Below are 19,835 nucleotides of genomic sequence, written 5' to 3'. Positions count from 1 at the left end.
GCAAGCACCACAGATTTATAAGTGTAGACAACCCCAAAGAGAAGTAGCTTATGTTGGATGAGATAGAGAAGGGATCTGCATATGCTTTAAAAAAAATAAACACAAAGGGTCAAATCTTCAATCATCACCTCAGTTTTTGCACCTCTGAATTGTGTATACAAACAATTTTTGGGTGTAAGATCGGTCAGTTGTGTTTCTGTATACCTAATTTGTTGGTTCAATAGGTTAGATATCTAAATTACTTTATCAGAACCCATAAAATTGCAGGTGCAACATTCCACTTCCAGTTATTTGTGTTCCCAAAGTGGCAGACACAAAAAGAGAGGTTCTTGAATTTTACAGCCAATACTGAATCCTGCATGCTTGCAACTGCAGACAGTTGCATATTATTACTACCAGTGCCTAGAAGTAACTTCCTAAATTACGATTCACTCATAATGCTCTTAGTCTTATGCCAAAAACTGGCACAGAAGTAACACAGAAATAGGTGTTCTATGTTCTAGACAGTGAATATTGGGCCAGAATTCCTAGAGCTGTTGAGCTCTTCAATGGAGGAACAAATATGTCTTAGATTTTCAGTACGTTGTGGTCACAATTCACCAATTTAAAATGTGAGTCCATATGAGAAGTAACTGAAAGACCTGTATTGATCCTACCAATCTCATTTTGTACAGCTTAGGAAAATACAGGTCAAACAGTGCATTTTTACAAGCAATGTTTTCTCACAAAACAGTTTTGCTTCAGGCCAAGACCATTGTCCCCAGACAACAGAGATCAATTTGACTAACAAAACTTTTGTTGAATTTGATAAATGTGAGAAATGTAGCACAATGGCTATAGATTTTTTTAAAAGGCTTTTGATACTGTAATCACACCATTCTATCAAATAAACTGTCACTGCAGGGTAGTCATGGGTGTTATTTATGCTGGTTGAGGTCTTATCTATCTAGCGGGAAACAGACTGTAATATCACACATTCCCGTATCAGGTTAAGCAATGGTGAGGAATATCAGAGCATCACTAGGAATGTGACAAATACTCTAAATATAATTTAGGTAGGCAGTGAACTATCCTGGTCTCCGCTTGTGTGTTCACAGATTCTATAGGCACCTTTACTGTAACGTCTCCTTCCGGTTTGTTGGCTTTATCTGGCATTAGGTTGATACCATCGATAAGCATTAACATTGGGTCTGTGATCAGAAAACCATGCATCCTTAGAAACATGCCACAATATGTCATGATGATCTGTTGCTCGTGTTGTTGCTCGTTACTGTGTATAGCATCTGAATTAGAATATATTTTTAAAATCCCATTGTTAATACATACCTTTCATTTTTATGAGTGAATACTGAAGAACCCTGAGCTGATTTAAACAGTATTGAAAAGATATCTACACAAATTGGATAGTGTTGAGCACAGAATTACAAAAATGATTAGTGGCTAGAGGAAATGACATAGAAGAATATTATGAGGACTATGTATAACCAGATGAAGCAATGGCTAATAGGGACATAACTGCCTGCATCAGAATGGTATAAACACTAAGGCGAAAAAAAAGCATTAGGCTGCTCTAATTTACACTGGCTACGTGTGGTCCTAAGGGCCATTGTGGCAATTGGGCATAGCCAAAATATTATTCTCACACCTCTTCTTCCTTGGTCATATCCTCACTATTTAATGGCTCTTAGCTTTGTCCTTGCTCTGTGTGACCTAGATATGCCCCTTATACAAAGGAAATCTCCACGTATTTGGTTACGATGGCTTTGCTAGCAGAGTGGTACAGGGCACTTAGGGGCCAGAAGCTGGTGTATCAGCTGACCCAGGATCTGGGAATTACAAAATGGGCTAATCTGCTCTCTAGTGTCCAGCTATGGCACATCCATGCAGTTAAGTGAAGGAATCATAGGGTCATCTGGAAAAGATGACCATGATCCTGGGAGATGAGGTCTGAATCCAGTGGAAGTGAAATTGGAGGTTTCACTGACAGCGCTAGAGGAGAGGAGAACCAGTGCTGGTGGGCCCCTGCTGGGGCTATAAGTATGACTCCAGCCTGGTCCTGTCTTATTTTTAGCAATACCTTGGAAAAGTGTAGAGGAGCATGCTGGACCACATTAGTAAAAAGGCATCTATCATGGAACTCAGTCTGTAGCCCTGTAGGAGCAGAACTGCTGACACTTTTGGTTGGACTTTGTCATAAATAGATCTACTTGTGGAATCTCCCACCAGTTCTAGTTGCTGAGTCTGCTATGTCCAGTCCTGCCTGCAGCGATGTTCTTGCAATGAGTCCCTCATTGACTAGGGACGGGAAAAAGGACCGTATAGTGTTCCCCGGAAGCAGTTCTCTGAACTTTTCCATGAAGCCCCATGAATTAAAATCCTACCATCCCAGCAGACCTTGTTGGATAGCGATACGCAGCTGCAAATCCTGTCTAATAAATCTTTCTGCCAGCTAAGTCCAGACTTTTAGCATCCTTTGATTTGGGAGTGGCAGCCTGGTGCCCTTGATGCTTCCTCGTGCCTTGACCTTCTCATCAACAAACTAGAGAAATGCAACCTAGATGGATCTACTATAAGTTGGGTGCAAAACTGAGTGGAAAATCATTCCCAGAGAGTAGTTATCAGTGGCTCACAATCATGCTGGAAGGGTATAACAAGTGGAGTCCCGCAGGGATCAATTCTGGGTCTGGTTCTGTTCAATATCTTCATCGATTATTTAGATAATGGTATACAGAGTAAACTTATAAAGTTTGTGGACAATATGAAACTGGGAGGGGTTGCAAGTGCTTTGGAGAAAAGGATCAAAATTCAAAATGATCTGGACAAACTGGACAATGGTCTGAAGTAAATAGGATGAAATACAATAAGGACAAATGCAAAGTACTCCATTTAGGAGGGAATAATCAGTTGCACACATACAAAATGGGAAATTACTGTCTAGGAAGGAGTACTGCGGAAAGGGATTTTGGAGTCATAGTGGACCACAAGCTAAGTATGAATCAACAGTGTAATGCTGTTGCAAAAAAAGCAAACATTCTTCTGGAATGTATTAGCAGGAGTGTTATAAGCAAGACACGAGAAATAATTCTTCCGCTCTACTGCACACTGATTAGGCCTCCACTGGAGTATTGTGTCCAATTCTGGGCTCCACATTTTAGGAAGGATGTGGACAAATTGGAGAGAGTCCAGAGAAGAGCAACAAAAATGATTAAAAGATTAGAAAATATGACCTATGAGGGGAGATTGAAAATAAATGGGTTTGTTTAGTTTGGAAAAGAGAAGACTGAGAGGGGACATAACAGTTTTCAAGTATGTAAAAGGTTGTTACAAGGAGGAGGAAGAAAAATTGTTCTCCTTAACCTCTGAGGATAGGACAAGAAGCAATGGGTTCAAATTGCAGCATTTAGGACATTCGAAAAAACTTCCTAACTATCAGGGTGGTTAAGCACTGGAATAAATTGCTTAGAGAGGTTGTGGAATCTCCATCACTGGAGATTTTTAAGAGCAGGTTAGACAAACACCTGTCACGAATGGTCTAGATAATACTTAGTCCTGCCATGAGTGCAGGGGACTGGACTAGATAACCTCTCAAGGTCCCTTCCAGTTCTATGATTCTATGCTCTCTCCCATTAGCTGCTGTCACAAGTAATGAGCCTGCTGGTGGGTGAGTACAGAGATACTCTAAGCCTTGGAAGGGCAAGTGGGTAAATGTAGTACCAGAGGTTGAATCTCTGGCAATGGTGACCAGGGCATACCTTGGTAGAAAAACCCCAAAGGGAAAAACAAGACCAAAACCTTTTTTTAGTTCTGTTTTTTTTTAAACTTACTAACTATCCTAAGAACTAGACTTTGTGTTTGTGTGTGTGTATATACACTACATTACACAAAGGGTGAGAGAACTGCTCTGGTATAAAACTGAGTTCCAACGACAATAGCGGGCGATCAGAAGGAGCTGAGGGGGCTGGAGCAACTCTGCACTTGCATGCAGAGGCTCATGGTAGCAGGCAGCTTAAGCTGCCTAATGGGTATCCCTCTGAGAAAAAGTTTCTGATGGCCATGCACTGGACATGCAGATACCAAGAGTAGAATGTACGTGTGCAATCACTCAAAGAACAAACAACATTTCTTCTTTCCTGGCATATAGACTGTCATAAATATAAAGGAAAGGGTAACCACTTTTCTGTATACAGTACCATAAAATCCCTCCTGGACAGAGGCAAAACCCTTTCACCTGTAAAGGGTTAAGAAGCTAAGATAACCTCGCTGGTACCTGACTCAAAATGATCAATGAGGAGAGAAGATACTTTCAAATCTGGAGGGGGGGAACAAAAGGTTCTTTCTGTCTGTGTGATGCTTTTGCCGGGAACAGATCAGAAATGCAAGCCTTCCAATCCTGTTAGATTAGTAAATAATCTATCTTGAAAATAGATTAGGTTTTCTTTTGTTTAATGGCTGGTAAAATAAGCTGTGCTAGAGGGAATGTATATTCCTGTTTTTGTGTCTTTTTGTAACTTAAGGTTTTGCCTACAGGGATTGTCTATGTTTTGAATCTGATTACCCTGTAAGGTATTGACCATCCTGATTTTACAGAGGTGATTCTTTTACCTGTTCTTTAATTAAAATTCTTTTTTAAGAACCTGATTGATTTTTCACTTTTCTTAAGATCCAAGGGTTTGGATCTGTGTTCACTTGTACCAATTGGTGAGGATTATTATCAAGCCTTCCCCAGGAAAAAGGGTGTAGGGCTTGGGGGAATATTTTGGGGGAAGACTTCTCCAAGTGGTCTCTTTCCCTGTTCTTTGTTTAAAACGCTTGGTGGTGGCAGCATATGGTTCAAGGACAAGGCAAAGTTTGTACCTTGGGGAAGTTTTTAACCTAAGCTTGGGAGAATAAGTTTAGGGGGATCTTTCATGCAGTTCCCCACATCTGTACTCTAGAGTTTAGAGTGGGGAAGGAACCTTGACATAGACTGATTTCATTTCATTCTTCATAGCTGTCTAATAACACTAGCACAGAGCACAATATTAATTCTGAACAGTTTGCACTAATGACAGGTTTCAGAGTAGCAACCGTGTTAGTCTGTATTTGCAAAAAGAAAAGGAGTACTTGTGGCACCTTAGAGACTAACAAATTTTATTTGAGCATAAGCTTTCGTGAGCTACAGCTCACTTCATCAGATGCTGTAGCTCACGAAAGCTTATGCTCAAATAAATTTGTTAGTCTCTAAGGTGCCACAAGTACTCCTTTTCAGTTTGCACTAAGTGTTTCAAACTTGTGCTGAGATGAACAAGAAGAGTTTATATTTTGCATGAACTGAATCTGCAGGAAGGTGAGTAATTTGTACTACAAACACCTGTATCTAATGAGATGGGTGATTACTGAAATACATTATTTGTGAAAGTGCTTTGTCTCTTTTGTTTACATAATTTTGCTACAATGAATTCCCCAATTGTTTGATGGTTCAATTAATTTATCATAGGACTAGAATTAGAATAACTGATTGCTATAGGGTTCTCCAGGTAGGGAAACGAATGCAGATCATTTTTATCACACAAACATGAAATACATAACTTTGTTTTAGGGTTACCATATACAGATGTTCTAATATAGCTACAGTATTTGCATGAGAAACAGATGGTTTTAACATAGTTGTCAGTTATCATATACATTTGTTCTAACATAGTGACAGCATTTGCATGATTAACAGATGATCTTACTTTACAGCACTGATATTCAGCATATCCTTCCTCACACCTTGACATCATGGGCCTGTACACTTTTTCCTTAGCAACCCCCAACTGTCTTTAGATTTGCCCAAAATTTTGTGGACATGGTCCACGTTTCAGACAAATTGTACTTACCATATAGCTCCAAAAAGACCATTTTAAGAATCAGGGATTAGTGGTCCATGTTCTCCTTTTGATTGTTAGTTGCAGACCCGCACATTAAGATATCTCCCCCTACTGGACAACTGTACAAATTCATTGGGCTTTCTCCCACTAGTAGAATAATTTGCATACTAACCTAACCCTTAGATATCAAGTGAAGGGTTTACTTTTAATCATTCTAAATTCATGAGCCAGTTGTCATACAGCATTAGCCACAGTAGTGACTCTTTGTTGTAAATGATTGTTAGTTTGAGTCTGTAAATTCATGAAGAATCACATCATGATAATACAATTTATGTAAGAGTAGTGCTGGGTGATGCATCACATCAGCAGAAGTGGTTACTCCTTCTCCCACAGAAAGAGAGGTATGAATAGTCTCATGTCATTCTTTCCATGCTTACACTGAAATGGGATGGAGTAACAGACACTAGTAAGAACAGAAGGAACACTAAGAGGATGAAGAACATCCAGGATGATATATCAATTCACAACATAAATGTCTTAACTCACTTCTCCTGCTTGTAATATTAATGCCACATGAAAGCAGCAGTTGGCTAAGAGAAACAGAGGCACTTCATTGCTGGAAAACTGGCAATTCAGAATGCTGATACATCATCAAATGTGTCATCAAATCCTGAATGCAAAAGGAGAATAAGAAAGGAAAGAAACTTTCATGAAATCCTCTGTTTTAATACACAGATGTTCACAATAAAACCATCAAATACAAAGACCAGGATCACAAATACCACTTTTTCCAATCAGAGAAATAGAAATTGATGTGATGTACCCACTTCTTCCAAATCCTCTAGAGGTAGATGACAACTCTCCATGTTTCCTGCCATAGGTCTTGCAGGAAAATTTCTTCCTAACTACAAATCAATGTCCAGATTATGCTTGCGTATGATCTTCCCTGCTCTGCAGAGGATGGGGGTCCAGATCCACTGGGGGTCCACTCTCTATGATTCCTGCATCTCTTCCAGGTGGCAGTCTGTGGGATTGGCAACAAATGCAAGTTGTAGTGTCTCCCCCACTAGCTCCACATAACTTACCCTCTCTGGAGTAGCATTACCTTTTATTAGTATCTCTTTTTTTATGGATCTCCTCCATGTTTGGGGACCCCTACCCTTTCAGGGAGACATAAGGGAATAGCCATTGCCATGAGTATCAACTGGACTAAAAGCCCATAGCTTTTGTGGTCCAGGGCACAGATCTTGGGGGGTTCTTCTAGTTCCTCAGGGCAGCTCTATGACTTTTACTTACCACTGACAATATTTGGGAGAGAAATTTCATGAGGAACTGGTCTTATTGAGTCCCCCACCCTATGCTTCTATACATCTAAGGCTACTTTTCAATAGTTTCTCCGTAGGAGGGGATGCTCTGGGCCTCGGAAATCGGTACTAAACATTAAGCGCATGCAGGCATATTATCAGAAGTTTGCCTATCACATAAGGAACAACAATTATGTGCCCAATTTTGTAATGGAAAAAAAATAGCCTTGTCAAGCCCATGCAGACTGGGAAGAAACTCAGTTTGCATCAGTTGTTTCCAGAAATAGATTTTGAAATTCATGAATTTCAAAGGATAGAAAATTACTTGGACACTAACAGTATTTCAGGATAAAAAGGAGGTGACGGCCACAGTTTTCAGAAGAGTTTTCTCTTTGGGTGGGGAAAGAATGTCTAAGTTTTTGGATGGCTGGTTTGATTCATCCAGTGCCTGACTTCCAGAAGTGCTGATTATTGATAGCTGGAGCAGGGGGGCAGAAAAGCTGAATATTTGAGGCAAGACAAATGTGGGAAGGGATGGAAGGAGTCAAGAGCTGTGTACAGGACTGTAGGAGGATAATTCCAGCACAATAGAATAAAAATGGTATAAAGATGATGTAAGAAAAAGGGGAAACCAGGACTAGCTGTGCTAGGATTAACTAGTGAATATAGTTTTCCATTGCAAATATACAGCTATCCCAATTTAAACTCATGTGCTGCTTCTCTGTAAACCCAGGCTTGCAGAAAATGGGTTGTAGACCACCAAGAGGAGCAGTGCAGAGATGAGCTTTTATCCACTGCCTCTTCCCCTTTCCTGCCACATTCACATCAGGTCAATTTAAATGCTAACACTACTAAATAGGAAGGTATTGTTTTAAAAGCAATCAAGAATGTAAATACAAAAAACAATGGGAAAAATTGCCTCGCTATCAGGGTCCTCCAACTCCAAGGAATGCCTCTGTGGGGGTGGGCTCTATGGGTGGAGATGGTACATGGCAATGGAAACAGGTTCTCTTTGTGGCATTCTCCTCCCACCAACCCAAGAGGGGATTTCCTTTGTAATCCACTTCTAACTCCTTGATTCTCTCAGCAACATGAACACGCTGACGGCAAGGGAGTTCTAGGGGAAGTCACTGGTAGAGTTGTCCAACAAAGAACAGGAACAAGGAAAGCCAGGAGGCAAAGCAGAGACACAGGACCTTCATGTGATGACTCTGACATGCCCTAAAGCCTGTGTGGATCCAAACATTCTTTGCTCTAAAGGGCATGTAGGGCAGTAAGTTTTGAATGCATGAAGGAACTATATAGTCTTTGGAAGAAGTAATAGACATCCTAACTGACCCTGTGCATCAGTTTAAGGAAAAAATGAAGATTTTAAAATGGTAATTAAAGAGGCCTGGTATCTGTGCTAAAATGTTTGTGTAGAGTCTTGCCTTTAATTTATCAAATCAGACTTAAAAGTAGAAAGAACAGGAAATGTGGGGTTTTTTTTTTTCGAAAGCCATCATTATTTTGTCACCTGGATACTTTGTGAGTCACCAGAAAACCTGGAAACAGGCTCATAGGAGGTAATAGTAATACACTGTTGGCTGCTGAGAAGTCTTTCTCAAACACAATTACTTAAAGAGTGAGCTGCAGCTGAAAATAAAATGTGACTGGCTTAATCATCTCCCTTGCTAACATGGATTTAGAGTCTGAATAGCAACAAGACTTCGGTTTTGCCATTCATTTTTTTTTCCACGTGAGTCAGATTGCGAGCCCTAGGTGCTTTGCCCAAAGTATTCAGTGAGCACAAATAAGGAATATATTCAAAGAAAATCAGGACTGGTTTACTAATGAAAAAGGGTGACAGTAATTTTAAAGAATCATAGACACACATAGTTTAACCAGTTTTATGTATGTAACAAAACAGTGATTTAGCACAGGCTGACTTAGTTATCTACTGTACTATGAAATTAACCATTTGCTTCCTAAACAATGCTGGAGGCTTCAATTCATTTGCTGCCCAAACTATATCATGTTCACACAATGTTAATCCCTTTAATCGTTAATAAAGAAAAAGAAGATTCTTGTCCATGATTAAATACGTGCCAAAGTACATTGTCAGACAAGAGCTGTCTCCATGCTACCATACTCTGATGCATTTCTATTGCTAAATACCTTTAAGCCAACACATGCGCTCTTGGATAAAATGCCCTGATAGTCATAAGCTTTAAAACCATTGAGTAAGGCCTGTAAACTCAAGGAGATTTTAATGTCTTTGATGCCAACAATTTTCCTGCAACCCTGGAGTTCACAGTGTATTTTTATTTCAGCCGTCCATTTGTAGTCAGAGCACAGAGTGTATGTCAGAGCTGTGCTGCTGCCCTTTTTTTTGGATATCCATTGTAAGCCTCAGGCACTGTGAATCCTAAATGCATGTTCTTTTGTGAGGAAAGTGTGACAACAGGCTCCTTTTATTAAAAAAAATAGAAAAAAATAGAAAAAGATTCTCAGGTAGTTCATACAGGAGAACATATAAACTGACTACGGTTTTAACTAGCATTCTCCAACTGATACCCCAATTCAGAATCTGGGTAAGTTATTATGGGCAGCTCAGTCCATGAACAGCTGTATGAATTAATAACATTCATAAGTGAAAATCAAGTTTTATGCGTTCTAAATTTTATCTCTGCCAGATAACATACAGTAGCTCTTCCTGTTTAAGAGAAAATATTGTATTCTCAGGAATGGGTATCAAGATGTACATTTTTATTAATTTAACCACAGCTAAATTAATGTGTATGTTAATTTAAAATATCAGTTAAAGGAAGCAGGCAAATACTTGTGCCATTGAGGCATGAATGTCTTATTCTTTGTGAATTATGACATTCTTACGTAAGCAGAGTCAGGATGAGCCCTACCCTGACATCTGGTGGCGAGTTGTGGTGGGTTGTGGAAAAGAACTTCAGAGGCTTATCTCATTTGCATAGGCACACCTACCCTGCCTAGGTGGTCACTTTGGTGCTGTAGGAGTCCCAGTTTCTCTGTTATTGGGGTGGGAAGAATAAACTGTTGTTATCCTGATTATGTGAATCAGGGACAGTGGAACTGTAATTGGCCTTTTGTTATGATGGAAGGACTCACCATCAACTAGTCAGCACTCGCTAGGCAAGGGTCATGGGTTCCAAAATCCAGTGAAAAGGGGGAGGGGTAGGTGTAGATATTGATTAATATTTATTAATGTCTGGTGGTATGGGCCCCCTGGTGAGGGCCTTACATGCTAAATGCACTATCTCCTCTCTCCACTGTGGAATACCAGAGCTAGTTTTGATTCTATTAGGAGTCTAGTTACAGGGTGCTGAGCTGAATTCACTTTGGGCTAGTGGTGCAAGAGCACTGAGGCTCCCCTGCTACAAGCTGAACTCACTAAAGAACTAAAATTACTAAGAGCTGAAATCACTGAGTGTTGTGTTAAGTTGTGGGGGGGCTGAAGACATATTGCAGAGCAGTTCACGGGACACCTGGAGCAGCTTTGGAGACAGCTGGTGGAGAGGAGCAGTTTGCAGGATGGCTGGAGCAATTTGTGGGATGGCTGGTGGAGCGGAGCGGAGTGGAGCCCCACGGAGAGGTGGGGCAGTTGGCTTCAGACCATGTAAGATGCCCCTTAACCCCCCCATTTCCACCCAGGTTGGGAGGTAAAACTCTGCAGATAAACTTTTGAACTCTGGGGCTGCACTGACCAGGGACAGACTTTTGGGTTGTTGGACTTTTGGGACTTTGGGGGACTTTTGGGTTGCTGGACTCAAGAACCAAAGGGAAAGGACATGGCCCAATTTCCTTGGGGTGGGTTTTTGCTTATGGGTTGTGTTATGAATCCTGTTGGTGGTGTTTCCCCAACATAATGCCACATTGTTTCTCTCTGTTATTAAAAGGCTTTTGCTACACTCAGACTCTGTGCTTGCGAGAGGGGAAATATTGCCTCTTAGAAGCATCCAGGAGTGTGGTATATATTTGTCCCAGGTCACTGGGTGGGGGCTTGAGCTGGCTTTGCATTGTGTTATTGGAATTCAACCCCTAGATACTGAACCCAACCCTTGTTGCTGCCAACTCTGATGGGCAGAAGGGTTACACTTAGAATTGAAGGTTGGATTTGAGGGTATTGATATGACTGTTTTCAGAAAGAGCATTTATAAGATGTATGATGTAAGGAAATGAGCACAGGACAGCTAAATCAGAAACTCCATAAATTCTAATCCTCTCTCTGCCACTAAACCTGCAGTATGATCTTTGATAAATCATTTAACATCTGCTTCTTTTAGTCCCCATCTGTAAAATGAGGTTAATACTTACTTTGTGATGACCCATGGGGGTTGAGAAAATGGGCAGAGGTTTATACAGTACTTTGAGGATCAAAACTTCAATGGCTAAGGCTACATTATGAGCTAGGTACAAGTCTCAGCTCGTGTATGCATTCTTGCACAAGCTTTCATTGAGCTAGCGTGAGTATAAATAGTAGTGTAGCCATGGTAGCATGAGCAGTGGTGGCATGGCAAGTAGAAGTCTTGTGCCATTGCTGCTACCATGGCCACACTGCTATGCATACTCGGGCTTGCTCAATGAGCGAATGTGTGAATACGAGCTGGGAATCCTACTCCAGGCTTGTAGTGTAGACTTGGCCTATATGGAGTGCTGGGTGGTAGCAGTATGCTGTGTCAGAATAGAATCCTTTATATTTCCCTTGCAAATTCAGGGTCCAACCCTGCTGTGGCTGAAGTTAATGGAAAAAAAAGTGAAGTGCTAAGCCCCCAACTCCTGCTGGTTTCAATAATTTGTAACCCACAGTATTGACCCTCTTACATTTCTCTTTATGATCTTATTACATGACACCTAATATAACAATATACCCAGAAACCTTTTCTTCTTAAGATGATGCTGATCCTATCTCTCCAGCAATTTGCTGAAACCTCTGTAGAGATTTGGCATGTCTGTAAAGGTTAAACGATCTGAGCGAGCAACAAAGTTTGGATCAGGTATGAGAAGGGTAGGAAAAGAAATATCTTTGAGAGGTAACTGACAGCAATGGCAGGTTTGGGTCCAAGGAGAACTGTTGTAGTTGGAGGAGGGAAGAAGGAGGGAGGAGCTGGGAGAAGTAGATATTTTGTATGAAATATGGCAATTTTGTATTCCAATCGATATTCTTGCATTAAAAAAAATCACTCATCTAGCTTCACAACTTGATGAGAATGGCCTTCAAAATCTTATAGTTTGGATATATCTAAAGTTCAAACAGATCAAAGTGATCTAAGAGAACAATGATGCAAACATAAATCTAATAATATAAGATCTGCAATAAAATCCTGGCCCCTTGCTTATCTCTAGAAGCCTTTAGCAACACCCAACTTCCATGCTGAGACAGTTGGATGTCATTCTAAAAGTCTGATAATTTTAGCCACTCTGAAAGTCAGTCAAAATTATGAAAATGTCCATGAACATCTTCTAGTTAGATATGTTTGAATAGGTGCTATTCTTCTCCTGGCTTTTCATCTATTACATGCTTCATAGACTTCTGAAATAACAGTAGACTAGCAAAATAATGTGTTTCTGCTCTATGTGGACAAAAATGATGATACCTGACCTCTGAGGAGGCTTATGGTTCACTTGTGCCAGAATCTAACTTTCTGCAGAAAGCGAAAGCTTGAAATATTCCCCTGTTTTACAAGCAACATACAAATAAATAAAAGGAATCTCTATCACTGTTAAGCTAGGGTTTCTCATGAAATTTGCAGTATTGTACAAAACGTCACTGAATCAGAAATAAACTTTCTTTAAAATCTTTCCTACACTTTTCAGGCTAGATGGTGGCCTCCAGCACGGTCCTTTTGCTCTGCTCTAGCAGTCAAGCTGGCTTAATTGGGGAAAGCTGATATCTCTTGCTATGCAACCCCCTCCCAGTACCGCAGGGGCCATGGTAGGTCATTTTCTTGGGTGGACCCAGTGACTGGCAGGTTCCCAAGCTCTGTATAGTTCACGGGGATCCAAGTGTTCTGGAGGACTGAGCTACTGGCTTCCTGTACGTAGGGCTAGAGTGGGAAGTAGAAAGGAACCCCAAGTCCCAGCCAGAAAAAAATTCCATGAGCCAGATCCTGGCCTCTTCTTTGGGCTATTTTGCTCCCCTTGAGTGGCACAAAGCAGCAAGCAGGCCTGCTCCATTAGGATTCCCTCTAAATTCAGGAATCTTTAGGTATTGTACTATCCCCAAAGTAGCTCATATACTGCCCCTTTCCTGGTCTCTGCTGAAGGGACATGTCTGGAAGAACAGGGTCAGGCCTGGTGGCTAAGCTAACTACAACTGCCAGAACAGCCTTTAAGAAACTGTGGAAACTGGCCTGAAGTTGCTCTACTCCTTCCCCATGACTGACCTGGTGGCTAGTCTCTGGATGGGAGCCAGGGGGAGATGGGGTGCATAGAACTGTCTGTGTAGCTCAGACACAGCTCAGGATCTGGGCCCATGATTCCAATGTATTAAAATACACAATACAGAACAGAATGCTGCTTGTAAGTGCACAATGCACTTCTTGCCTTGAATCTTATGATTTCTGTGCCAAAATTAATAAAAATCTATGATTTACTCAGGTCATTGTTGACCTGGGGTCATATTTTGAAATACTACAGTAAAAAGCAATGCATTCCCAATCTTACTGTGTCTAGCCTAGATTGCTCCCTTTCCTGAATTACTTTCTTTTCTATGAACAAAAGATTGTATTCAGTATTCTAGAGTTTGAATAAAGGTTACAGATTTGATTATATTTTAAACTTTATTTTATCTCACTTACTGGAAAATGTGCAAGTTTTTGTTCATACCTTAAATTAATAATCTTGAAACTTAATGTCCTGTTAGAATGCTTCCTGGGGACATCGTGGCTTGTAAGGCATCTTGTGACCTCCTGCCCATGGCATGAGGGAGTTTGTCTGTACCTGCTGGGGGGTCAGCTCCCCAATTCCACTGGCCATGGGCACATCATTTTAAGCCTCACAGGCCCCACAGTCTCTCTCTCGGTTAGCAATAGGTACACTCCAACTCTTGAGCCCCAGGAGCATCTCCATGGAGTACCTAGCCACTGGTCCAGTAGACACTGGCAGTGTTCACAGATTCGCTGCTTTTAAAGAAATAGGCCACCCCAGCTTACCAGTTCCACCTCAGATCCCCACTCCACTTAACACAGAGCATTTAGATATGTTTACCGTGAAAACAAGTACACATTTATTATAGAAAGCAGAGATTCAAATAATAGCAAGCAGAAGTATTGGAAACAAATGGTTACATATAAACCAAAATAATAACATGCATCTAGAGCCTAGACATAATTAACAAGACACTCCTATCTCTTGTAGAATATTATTCTTTCAAAATCCTTACAGTGTTTTACAGCCAGGCTGACTGTGATCCTCCTTTTATAAAACAAACGGTGTTAGCTTGCCTTCTTGGTGAAGGATTCTGTGTTTTGCTGTATCTCCTAGATATACCCTAACAATTTGTTGTCTTTAGTCATAAAACAGGACACCCTCTGCTGTTTGTGTTAGCCTGTGAATTTCCTTTCTTGTAGATTTCACAGTCTTTCCTCTTGACTGTGGCTCATTATATAAATAGGCCTACACCATGAGACCAACAATACATACATGACCAGACAGAAAATAAGCATCTGTTACCTCTTGCCTGAAAGGAACATGTCTGAGGCACATCACCTCCTGGGGACCTGCCTTAACTTTAAGACTTTAAGAACATAATTTTCCATACAGATACATAACTCCTTAAATATTATGTGCACATAGATTTCCCCATGATTATGATAACCAGTGGGCTACTGGCACTTGGTAGAGATCTCATATGCCCTCCTTTGGTGAACCATGAATATAGCTGGGGATCCCTGTAAAACCCTATGCATTCCTGAAATTTAGGCTTTGGCGCACCCCTGGAATAACCTGTCTATTGCCCTCTTAATCTGCTCCCTGGAAACCCATACCTCAGGAGTAGTCAAGGAAATGTTTGAAAACACGTATATAACCTTCCAATAAAGTGAATAACACAGGCAATATTCTTTCCAAAACAAAGTAACTAATAATCCCTGCTACAATGGAATCTAATGAAAGAAATTAGACACAAATTCCTCATTGCAAGTTAAAGAGCATCTAAACTGCAATGGCATACAATTGAAATGATCCCAAGTGGAAGTAGTTTGCTACAGATGGCCAGTCTGCAATGAATTACTGACAGCAGTTCTTAAATTAAAGTATACGTTTTACACAGGTAAATTTCAATTAACACACACACACACATTTCAAGCATATGCATCTTAATACTATACTATATGCTAAACTATAGTTTAAAAAAACCAAACAAGCTTACACTATCTGTTGATTCCGCTGTGTTGTTTACTGTAGCTGCTGATTGCTGCTACTATTACTATAGCTACTTAGTCAGCTATTGTTGCCTCTTGGCTCACTCTCAGCAGCTTCTCTTGCTCTGTACTGTTGTAGCTTTGAATCTGTTCTTTTCTTTTCTCCAGCAGCCACTCTTCTAACTCCTTTCCAGCAGCTCTTCTCACCAGCACCTAACTGACCTGTGCCTGCTGATTGTTTGCCTTTTATACTGTCCTCACTGTCAGGTCTTTGTCTGGGAATGTTTGCTGCTGCCAGAAAAAGCAGCCCCACATTAGCCCAGACTGGAGCTGTTTGTTCTCTCCCTGGCTTCCTGCCAATATCCTTTCATCTAATTTTGTACTGCACATGTTCATTGTCAAGCATTTTTTTTCTTTCTGCACATGCTCACTACCGTTGTTTACATCAGAGTTATGACCTCACCCTACTCTGCTTTTGTCAAGGCTCTATCTTAGAAATCCTTGGCTTTCTGCCAATTAAATGAATTTTTTACCCCACTTTTTGTACTAGTGGCATAATAGTGGTATGCTTAGTCCAGGAATCTCTCAGCTCTGGTCATGCAGCCTTCAGTATCAAATGGTAAGTGACCTGGAGCTTTCAGTTAGTGCTTATTCAAGAGGGAAGCCCGAGACAGAAAATGAAGTCTGAGGGAGTCCGGGGAATTCTTGGCTGGCATCAAAAGGTCACACAATTATTTGTTTCAAGTTCTCCTAGTTGTGGTTGATTTTTCTTCATAAAGCTACAAAAACGATTCCTCTAATTTTATGTGGATTAATAGCCACATAAAATTAAATAGTATTTAATCACAGAAGAGAAATGATGTGGAAAGATTAGCTTTGCCTTGCTTTTGATATTACTGTTTAGCAACCCAATTTTTTTTTGTTGGCATCAGGTTAGTCTTCAACAGCACAGGTTGAAAAATGGGCTACTCATTATGTAAATCTGAAACTTTCCCCATGATTTCCAAGACATAATATATCCAGTTATTTCTCTGATAACCTATTTTCCTTAGATGCTTTGGCTCTTTCAGTTTTTTGCTACTATTACTTATTTATAATTTTTGAACAAACAAGAATTCCTGGCATGATTCAGAAACAAGACATGGAATCATTTTTACAACAAATTTAGCCCTCTTCTGTTTGTAAATTATTTGTAAAGTTTGTTTGCTAGTTGCACTTGTTCAGTAGTTTTTGCAAACAAATGGTAGTATAAAATGTACTCTGACTACTTGCTGTTCCAGAAATATGGCATTGTCTCCATTTCCTCATTGTGTGACCTAAGCATTATAAACAGAAGGCATCTTCTTTTCTGTTTACATTGCTGTTAGTTCTGTTATGTTCATAAGACGGCATCAAATGTGCAAATATTAAATGGCCATGAGATCATGTCAACTGAGAATGTAAGAATGTAATCTAAGAAGTAAAACCAGCTTATATTTAGTGTAATTTTAGTTTCCATTAATGTTATTGAAGGAGAAGAGCCATACTCACCTCATTGTTCACAAATAAGTGTGTAAGAAGGGATTTAGCTATTGGCTAAGTAAGTGAATCAACACGTTTCATTCTCATAAATATCCATGGACACTTTTGCTTATAATTGCTCAACTTTAGTTAACTAGAATTTTAAAATATTGGATTCCCATCCTTCCTTTGCAAACCTTGAGAAAGCAAACCTTGCTCACATAGCTTTGGTGGATTAGATATTGTGATGTATCCATTTCAGCTGAATTAGGCTCCAGATTGGATGAGGGAAGGAGGGGGGGAGAGAGAGAGAGAGAGAGAGAGAATGCCTTTTAGCCAGAGAATGGGGCACTAGGCTAGGAGCCAGGAGACCATGAATTCCAGTTTCAGCTCACCTGCCATCTCCCTTCCCAAAGCCGGGAACAGAATCCTTATCCCCAGCATTTTATTTCTATCTAGCAAACAGTTGTGTAACCCACTGGCAACGTGTGGCTAGACCATGGAGATGATGACAGTTATTCCTTTAGCTCAAGCAGTGCTTTGTGCTGGAGAACAGAAGACGCAGGTTTCAAACACTGGTTGACAAGCTATGTGGAGGGTCCTGATGGTTAAACACGATTGAACTTTCTTCCATTTTTTTTAATTTAAAAATGATTTATTTAATTCACATAGCGATCAAATATCCTTAAAAACAAGTTTTATAATTAAAACCATTATAATCTCTCAGTCCTGGTGTGACACACCACACAATAGTGATGTTCCTCATTATGGTCATTTATTGCATGTTTTGATTGCTGTATTTCTCATTAGCAAGTTTGAATGTTGAGAGAGATGACAGGGCAACTGCATAGAAGCTATTGCTCCATTAACACACACTCTTCTCTGCACAATCAATTCTTTATTGTTTTGCTTATTGCAATGCCCCCCCTGACAGGGACAACTGACAAAACATGAACATTAATTTGGTTTTGTCCAGGGTGGTGTGTGATCTTTAAATCTTATTCACTTCATTTTTGAAACTACTTGGACAATTGTCCATTGGCATTTTTGAATCGAAAGGGCCATTGTTCTGATGTATGATATATTCTGAGCACAATTTTCTCCATGCAAATAATTGTAAAAAATGTTCAATAGTTTTAATTACCACCCAAAAATGGTGCAATAATTTCTCTTGGCAGAATTCAGATTTTAGTTGTAATATTCCACCATCATTTTCTGGTCTCATTCTTTACACAAAAGTGTTCCCAGTAAGCACTTGCATCTGTGTTTAATATGATAGGGGATTTGAAACAAGAGTGATTCATCAATGGAGTAAAATTAATGTGCAAATGCAAAGTCCCACTCTCGTGACCACTCCATTTTCTTTTACAATTTAATTTTTTCAGTTCCTTAGGTTTATCTGTAAACCTCTAAATGATTCACATAAGAATGGCCATACTGGGTCAGACCAAACATCCAGCCCGCTATCCTGTCTACCGGCAGTGGCCAATGGCAGGTGCCCCAGAGGGAGTGAACCTAAAGGTCATGATCAAGTGATCTCTCTGCCATCCATCCCTTACAAACAGAGGTTAGGGACACCATTCCTTACCCATCCTGGCTAATAGCCATTAACCTCCATGAATTTATCCAGTTCTCTTTTAAACTCTGTTATAGTCCTAGCCTTCACAATCTCCTCAGGCAAGGAGTTCCACAGGTTGACTGTGCACTGTTTAAAGAAGAACTTCCTTTTATTTGTTTTAAACCTGCTGCCCATTAATTTCATTTGGTGGCCCCTAGTTCTTATATTATGGGAACAAGTAAATAACTTTTTTTTATTCACTTTCTCCACGCCACTCATGATTTTATATATTTCTATCATATCCCCTCCCTCCCCGAGTCTCCTCTTTTCCTAGCTGAAAAGTCCTAGCATCTTTAATCTCTCCTGATATGGGACCCGTTCCAAACCCCTAATCATTTTAGTTGCCCTTTTCTGAACCTTTTTTAATGCCAGTATATCTTTTTTGAGATGAGGGGACTACATCTGTATGCAGTATTCAAGATGTGGGCATACCATGGATTTATATAAGGTCAATAAGAAAGTCTCCATTTTATTCTCTAACCCTTTTTTAATGATTCCTAACATCCTGTTTTCTTTTTTGACTGCTGCTGGACACTGCGTGGACGTCTTCAGAGAACTATTCACAATGACTCCAAGGTCTTTTTCCTGATTAGTTGTAGCTAAATTAGCCCCCATCTTATTGTTTGTATAGTTGGGGTTATTTTTTCCAATGTGCATTACTTTAAATTTCATTTGCCGTTTTGTTGCCCAATCGCTTAGTTTTGTGATATCTTTTTGAAGTTCTTCACAGTCTGCTTTGGTCTTAACTATCTTGAGCAGTTTAGTATCATCTGCAAACTTTGCCACCCCACTGTTTACCCCTTTCTCCAGATTATTTATGAACAAGTTGAATAGGATTGGTTTTAGGACTGACCCTTGGAGAACACCACTAGTGACCCCTCTCCATTCTGAAAATTTACCATTTATTCCTACCCTTTGTTCCCTGTCTTTTAACCAGTTCTCAGTCCATGAAAGGATCTTCCCTCTTATTCCATGACAACTTAATTTATTGTAGAGCCTTTGGTGAGGGACCTTATCAAAGGCTTTCTGGAAATCTAAGTACACTATGCCCACTGGATCCCCCTTGTCCACATGTTTTTTGACTCCTTCAAAGAACTCTAATAGATTAGAAAGACATGATTTCCCTTTACAGAAGCCATGTTGACTTTTTCCAACATTTTATGTTCTTCTTTGTGTCTGGCAATTTTAT

At 40.1% G+C, this 19,835-nt stretch overlaps 1 long non-coding RNA gene across 1 annotated transcript in view; it reads right to left on the bottom strand.

The window, feature by feature from the left end:
• LOC119851478 overlaps positions 1-16,052 on the bottom strand; it is a 31,094-nt gene extending 15,042 nt beyond the window's left edge. The window contains exon 1 of the long non-coding RNA XR_005291257.2: positions 15,537-16,052. This is a non-coding gene — a long non-coding RNA (uncharacterized LOC119851478). The remainder of the gene's footprint in view (positions 1-15,536) is intronic.
• Positions 16,053-19,835: the final 3,783 nt, after the last annotated feature.

This window comes from Dermochelys coriacea, chromosome 2 (genome assembly GCF_009764565.3).
Source record: "Dermochelys coriacea isolate rDerCor1 chromosome 2, rDerCor1.pri.v4, whole genome shotgun sequence".
In the NCBI taxonomy this organism is placed as follows: Eukaryota; Metazoa; Chordata; order Testudines; family Dermochelyidae; genus Dermochelys; species Dermochelys coriacea.
The sequence above is the reverse complement of the archived record's forward strand: the minus strand, read 5'-3'. Positions and strand labels throughout refer to the sequence as shown.